The sequence below is a fragment of the Parus major genome, chromosome 23 (genome assembly GCF_001522545.3).
Source record: "Parus major isolate Abel chromosome 23, Parus_major1.1, whole genome shotgun sequence".
NCBI classification, from domain to species: Eukaryota; Metazoa; Chordata; class Aves; order Passeriformes; family Paridae; genus Parus; species Parus major.
Window position 1 is genome coordinate 876883 of NC_031791.1, and position 7031 is coordinate 883913.

General features: G+C 51.7%; 1 long non-coding RNA gene across 1 annotated transcript in view; it reads left to right on the top strand.

Annotated features, from left to right (window-relative positions):
• The window catches only part of LOC107214265, a 9437-nt gene extending 2934 nt beyond the window's left edge, over positions 1-6503 (top strand). The window contains exon 3 of the long non-coding RNA XR_001524914.2: positions 5066-6503. This is a non-coding gene — a long non-coding RNA (uncharacterized LOC107214265). The remainder of the gene's footprint in view (positions 1-5065) is intronic.
• Positions 6504-7031: the final 528 nt, after the last annotated feature.

Genomic DNA, 7031 nt, shown 5'->3' on the forward strand with positions numbered 1-7031 from the left:
CCGTGAGAGGGAAGGGATACCCTCCCTCCCCGGGCCAAGCACGGCGCTGGCAGAACAGAGCTGGAACATTTCTGGCACTCCCCAGGGCCCTGGAGCCCGATTTGAGGCTGGATCCTGGCCCTTCCTCACCTTCCTCACCTCCCAGGCTGCTGTTATTCAATGTATCGAGCCCACCGCAGCTGCCCCTGGTTTATCTGCTTGGGATCAGATCGGGACAAACCCCGACATTTAAACCTGGCTGGGCCATTCTGCAAACAGCAGCCCTAAAACTCCGAGCGGGGAGAACGAACAAAACAATCCCCGATGGCCTGGAATGACTCAGGACAGGAGAAATCTCTGTGCTATCGATTGTTTTAAGGCTGTAGAAATCCAGAGCAGAGGGCAGGAGGCTGCGGAGGAGCCCGGCTAATTAAGGATGCTCGTTATCTGGACATGGATTGCAGCGCTGCTCAGGTATTTAAGGAGCAGGAATGGAGGGCCAGGAGAGCCCGGCAGATTAAACCGAGTGCTGGGGGATTGTTCCAGCCAAACAGCCCAAAGGATGAATTGTGTAGGCTGGAAAGGAGCTGGAGCTGCGAGGAAAGAAATGATCTGCACATTGTGACCTGTGCAGGGAGGGTGGAGAAGCCAGAGGGGTTCAGCCAGCACAGCTGGGGCAGCACCAGGTGTGGGAAAACTGATGGAGAAAGAGGGAAAGGATAAAGGTGAAGAAAATCTGCTCCAAAGAGCACCTTTCTCCTCCTTCAAATGATCCCCTCAGCATCTCTTGACCATCCTGCGTTGCCAAGGAGGAATTTTGCAGGCTGGAAGTGGCAGAAATGGATAAACTGGAAGTGGGGCTTGCCCTGATTTCATTTAGAGAATTTCAATGAGCTAAACCTGCAAAAAAAGGGGTTTCTAAGCCCCCTCTGTGGCTGTCAGGAGTGAATGGACAGAGCAGAGAAAGCAGCTGCCTCACCTAAAGCTACAGAAATGCTGCAGCCACATCCAGACCACACAAAATGGGGATATTTGGTCCCCCAAAGCTCTGAATTCAGGGGCATCATCACACACTGATCTGCAGGTCTGGCTGCTTTGCTCTTAACTCCACATTCCTACATTAAAAATAATAATTATCTGAATGAAGAGTCACACTCAGGGATGCACAGAAGCCTTGCTGAGAATCCCACCAGTCCTCTGCAGGCAGGAGAGAGACAATGTAAACCCCATCACCTCAGCCAGACTCATGTTCTGTCCCAGGAGAGGGGGAAAAAACCCATTCACATCTGAGATAAAACCTGTTCTGAGTCCCTCACACCAGAATTGTGTAGGAACAAGCTCTCACAAGAGGAGGAATCTTGTTTAATTAAGGTAAATGTCTACATCTCAGCAATCTTCCCTCCTGCATGCCAAGGAAAATATCAAAGACGCTGAAAAATGGTACAAAAGCAGAAACACAACATAAGGTGCATGGAGGAGAGAGCAGGAACATTCCTAGTTTATTACTTTCCTGTAACACCAGGTGACTAATGGAGCAGGCTGCAGCTTTTTTTTTCCTGTTTTTTTCATTAAAATCAGCATCACCAGAACTCCTGTGCTCCATTTTGCCCTGCTTAAATAAGGAGAGGGCCAGAGGAACGCCGTGAATTTGCTCCTGTGAATGTGGAGCAACAGCCTATTTTAGATGGCTTCAGAAACAAGATCCCAAGTGGGAAAGGTCTAAGAATAATTTTCAGCCTAAAACTTCACCTGTCAGGCAGAGCAGACCCCAAGATAAGTCAGGGAGGAGGAAAACAAATCCAGCTTTTCCCTGGGTGCCCATCTCCCCCTGTGGGGCCAAACCCCTCCAGCTGTGCTCTGAAAGCACTGGAAAAAACACTGAAATAAGCACTGAAATAAACACTGAAATAAACACTGAAATAAGGAGAGGGTTCTCTACAGCCCAAAATAACTTTCCAGTCACCTTGAGGGTGAAGTTCATCTGTCCTGACCTGAGGAACGGGTCCCTCCCGACCTGCCTGGGATGAATCACTGTCTGCACTAAATTTAAGCAGAGCCTGGGGAGGTCAGCACTGAATTGTTGTCATTTTTGTCCCACGCTGCTGGTGTCACACAGCCACAGCCTCCTCTCACCCTGGAGTTTGCTCTCCCAGTCCCACCCAGGAGCTGGTTGTGCTCCTTGAGTGGTCACACAGCCCCTGCTGCTGCTGGGAGAGGGGTTTTGATCCTCCAGCTCCGTTCAGATTTTCCTCAGTGGCCTCTCAATTTGTCCTGGGTCAGTAGAAAATGGAATAATTTTATTCTGCTGGTGTGAGCCAGGGAAATGTTTTTCCTTCCTGGTGTCTCTGTGGTGCTGGCTCAGACTCATCACTCCACAAAATGACAAATCTCCTACGGGCACCCACAGATTCCATCTTTCCTTTTTTTACTCCTTTAAAACTGCAGGGCAATGCTTAATCCACAGGGAAAAAACCCCAAAATTCTCTTCCTTGGAGCCTCACCCAGGAGATGTTTGTGCTGCTGGAGCTCTCAGGTTTTAGTGCTGTGTCCCAGGGGCTGCTCCAGCCATGCAGGCTGAATACAGATGGAAAAGGCTCTGCCCAGGTGGCCAGGCTGGAACGAAAAGAAAAACAAAAAAGAAAACGGGAGCTGGGGAAAACAACAATTATAGGATTGTAAAAATACCTGCCAGGTATCAGGAATGTGAGAGAGAGGGGGATGGAGGAGTGCTGGGGGAAGGGAATTAATGTCTCAGGGCTGTGTCCTTCAGTCCTGGCTTGGGGAAGGAATAAAAAACCCCAAAATTTCTCGGTGAGAGCCGAGGGGACACACGGTCCAGCAGTGGAGCAATGCCAACCCCCCAGCACTGATTTTCTCCCAGGTTAGGGGCTCTTTGAAGCCACTCAGGACAGGCTGATCTCCCGTGGGACACGAGGAACCTGCAGGATGAGGGGAGGGAGGCTGGAATTGCTCGTTTTGAGCTGCCTGGGAGGGAGGAGCGAGGTCAGCTCTGCACATCTGAGGTTGGGGCTTTGTGTCAGATCCCACTGATCCCTCAGGGCCGTGGGGCACACAGGGGGTGGATTTGGGACTCCTCAGCTGTGGGATGGATGGAGCTGCAGCATCCAGGAGCATCCCAAAGCCTGGGAGATGCCTGCAGAGCCCAGGGAAGCGCCGTGTGCGTGGCCCGAGGCAAACCCAGCTCAGCCTTTAAAGCCTCGCAGCTTCCAGAGCCTTCCCCCTAAACTTGCTCAGGGCTCTTTCCATTTCATCCTGCAGCAGCCCAGTGCTGGCTCTGAGCTGCCAGGGATGAAACAGGAGGAACCTCAGCCTGCAAACATCCCTTGCTGAGACTCCTGGAGACAGCAGGACAAGCCAGGGCTGCTGATGGAGCGGCTGGTGGCACTTGGGTCACACCGAGGGGACTCAGCTCCTGGGACAGCTGCCACCTCCTCGCTCCTCAAAAAGAGTTTTGCACCTGCTAGATCAAACTTTGTGAGGATGAGAGGGAATACAGTGCAGTGCCAGGGCTGGAGAGGCCTTTCAGAGAGAGGAAATGATCTTTTAAGAACACTTTTGAGAGCTGTGTGTGGCCTGGTGGCTCGGGTGACGTCTCAGAGCCGTGTGAGGAAAGGCAGAGCAGAATGTTCTCACCACAGCCAGGAGCTCCTCTCCTCTCCAGACACTGTGGGATGGCTCCAGCACCTCCCTGAGATGGCCCCAAGCAGATAAACCCCAGGCTCATCAGGGCAGGTGCCTTGAAACGGGCATTGGAAGGAGATTTTCTCCCTCAGAGCCAGCTGAGGAAAGGCAGAGCAGATGCCCAGAATGTTCTCACCACAGCCAGGAGCTCCTCTCCTCTCCAGACACTGTGGGATGGCTCCAGCACCTCCCTGAGATGGCCCAAAGCAGATAAACCCCAGGCTCATCAGGGCAGGTGCCTTGCAATGGGCATTGGAAAGAGATTTTCTCTCTCAGAACCGCGGTGGGAGGCAGGGGATGCTCAGCCTGGACATTTCCCAGCCCTGGCCCAGCCTGTGGCTCCTCCTGAGGCTCTGAAGAACAAAGAGAAGGATTCAGTGACATTTCACCGAGGCTGGCAGAGCTGGGGGGTGACTCCAGCTCTCCTGCCTGCCCCAGGAGCTCTCCCAGCACATTCCATGAGCCAGAGCAGCTGGAAACACCAAGAGGAGCCCACAGAGTGACCCAGATTCTCACAGACCTTCCCCAATTCCATCCTGGTGTCCACCATCAGCGTGTTTAACCAGCATGAAGAGACAAAGCCCAGCCTCTCACGTCCCCTAAAAGCCAAGCACGGGCTCTTTTCACACACAAACACATTTTACCCCCCAAACTCTCACAGATCCTCAAACATAAACGTGAAAGGATCAAACCTGGCCCCGTCCCACAGGTGACAAATCCTCTCCAGAGCCTGTGGATGGAGCTTTGGGGTTTATTTGGTTCCTGGGAGAGGTGGGAAGGTGGATTTGGTCTCCAGCTGTGGAGGGGGAGACCTGAGCTGATGTGGAGCAGCTGGGAGGGAGCTGAGCCAGGGCAGGGAGAGCCCCAGCTCCGAGTTTCGGTGTGATCCATGCCCAGGAAATATTCCTGACTCCAGCTGCACCACGGAGCTCTGCCAGAGCCACTTGGATCATCCTCTGCCTCATGCAGCAACCACGAAATGACAGGTTCCTGTTTCAGGCTCTTTATTAGAGGGTGATTTCACGGGAGCTGTGATTTTCAAACCCGAGCAGGATCTGCAGGTCCAGCAGAATTTTTGCATCGTTCTCATCCCTCTCCAACCACCCACCTGCTGTGCTCTGTTTTTAAGTCTCACCTGAAGCCAGGCTGATCTGGAAGCGGCTGACAGAAGATTCACCTGGCCCCTGGCACTGCCTCACTCCGTTCCCAAAAGCTGCAGCCTCCCCCAGCCTTCCTCACAAACCAAACCACCCCAAGAATTTCACATTTCCCCGGTTTTTAACATTTCCCTTTGGGCTGGCCGAGCCCCAGCCGCTCCTCTGCACATCAGCTCTTGTTCTGGGATGAATCCAGTGATATTCAGAAATATTTCATGTGTTTTCAGGCTGCCTCGTTGCCCTGTGCACACAGATCCACGTGAATGGTGCGGGGCAGGACCCCGGGAACAGGAAAATTCAAATCAAAGTGGGAATCAAAGGCAAATCCCTGCTGCTCCTGACCATGCCAGGATCTGCCTGGGCTCAGGATCCTGTTCCTACACACAGGACACTGATTAAAGCTCTGCTCTTCCCCTCAGCTGGCCAGGACAGGCTGCAAACACAGCTCAGTGTCATCATTCCACTGCCAATAACACATGAGCTCGGAGGAAGCCTCTCAGCTCCAGCTTTTTATATCCAAACTCTTCCTGGCTGAGCAATCTCAACCTGCTATTGATCCAGATGACGCATTTGATTCCTATAATTGAGATTGGAATTAAAAAAAAGGAAAGAAAAAGAAGCCTTTCTATTTCTTGCAGCGAGTTTGTTTCTCACGTTTGACAGCTCGGAGCGTGCAGCACTCGGGCTTTTGTCGTGATTGAAGTGAAGGAATTTTTTAAAGCTGTTTCAGCCCAAAAGTCACTGAGGATGGAAGAAAAATATCTGGGTGTTCTCTCAGCCATGGGCTGTGGAAGCTCAGGCAGCTGCTGAAGTCGTTTTTTGGGGGATCATGGAATGGTTTGGGTGGGAAGGGAACTAAAAATCACCTCGTTCCTGGGACACCTTCCCCCATCCTGGGACACTCCAGGGGCCTCCCCACCCTCCCAGGGAAGGATTTCTCCCTAATATTTCATCTAATCCCCCTCGCTCTGAGCTTTAACCCATTCCCCCTTGTCCTGCCAAGCAGGAATTTGGAAATAATAAACCAGAATTAAACCCGTGGCCAGCTGGGAATCAAACAAAGATGTTCCTCAGGGGATCAGAGATCTTCCCTTGCTGCTTTCCCTGCTCCCAGAGAATTTCCAGGAGCTGAGCTGGACACAAATCCACATGGAATAACCAGCAACTCCAAGGAAAAAGTCTGATTAGAGATCAAACCTGCAGCTCCTCCTCTCTGGGTAGCAAATTGAGCCAGCACTTATTCACTTTAGATCTTTTTGCAGGTGATGGAGAAAGTGCTGTGTATTCACTTGTTTATTTGCAAAAAAAAAAAAAGGATTTAAAAAAAAAAAAGTCTATTAAAACCCTGCACCTCTGGGACTGCCTTTGAAAGGAGTGTGATGTGACTCCAGCAGAGAAGTGATCAGCCTGCAATAATTTAGATGTTCCTGTTGCTATGGATACTTTCTTTAAGTGAAGCATACCATTATCATTTAAATTTCCAATAACTCACAAAAAAAAAGGGAAAGACAGCACGTTAAAAGTAATAAAAAATGCCAGAGACGCAATTGTTTTATTCCTTGCTGTCAGTTGTGCTGGAGAAGTGACAGAAGTGCCACCTTGGAGCAGATTTAGGACTTTTACACAATTGATTCCATTAATTAGACCTGGGGGTGGTGGCTGGGATCCAGGCAGTGGCCCAGTGACACTGGGAGTGAGGATGTGACACTGGGAGTGGCTCAGTGACACTGGGAGGTGACACTGGGAGTGAGGATGTGACACTGAGAGCGCTGGGAGTGGCCCAGTGACACTGGGAGGTGACACTGGGAGCTGGGATGTCACACTGGGAGCTGGGAGGTGACACTGGGATAGGGGAGGTGACACTGGGATGTGACACTGGGATAGGGGAGGTGACACTGGCAGCGAGGATGTGACACTGAGAGCACTGGGAGTGGCCCAGTGACACTGGGAGGTGACACTGGGAGTGGCTCAGTGACACTGGGATGTGACGCTGGGAGCTGGGATGTGACACTGAGATAGGGGAGGTGACACTGGGATGTGACACTGGGATGGGGAGGTGACACTGGCAGTGGCTCAGTGACACTGGGAGTGGCTCAGTGACACTGGGATGTGACACTGGGAGTGGTTCAGTGACACTGGGATGTGACACTGGGAGCATTGGGAATGGGGATGTGACACTGGGATAGGGGAGGT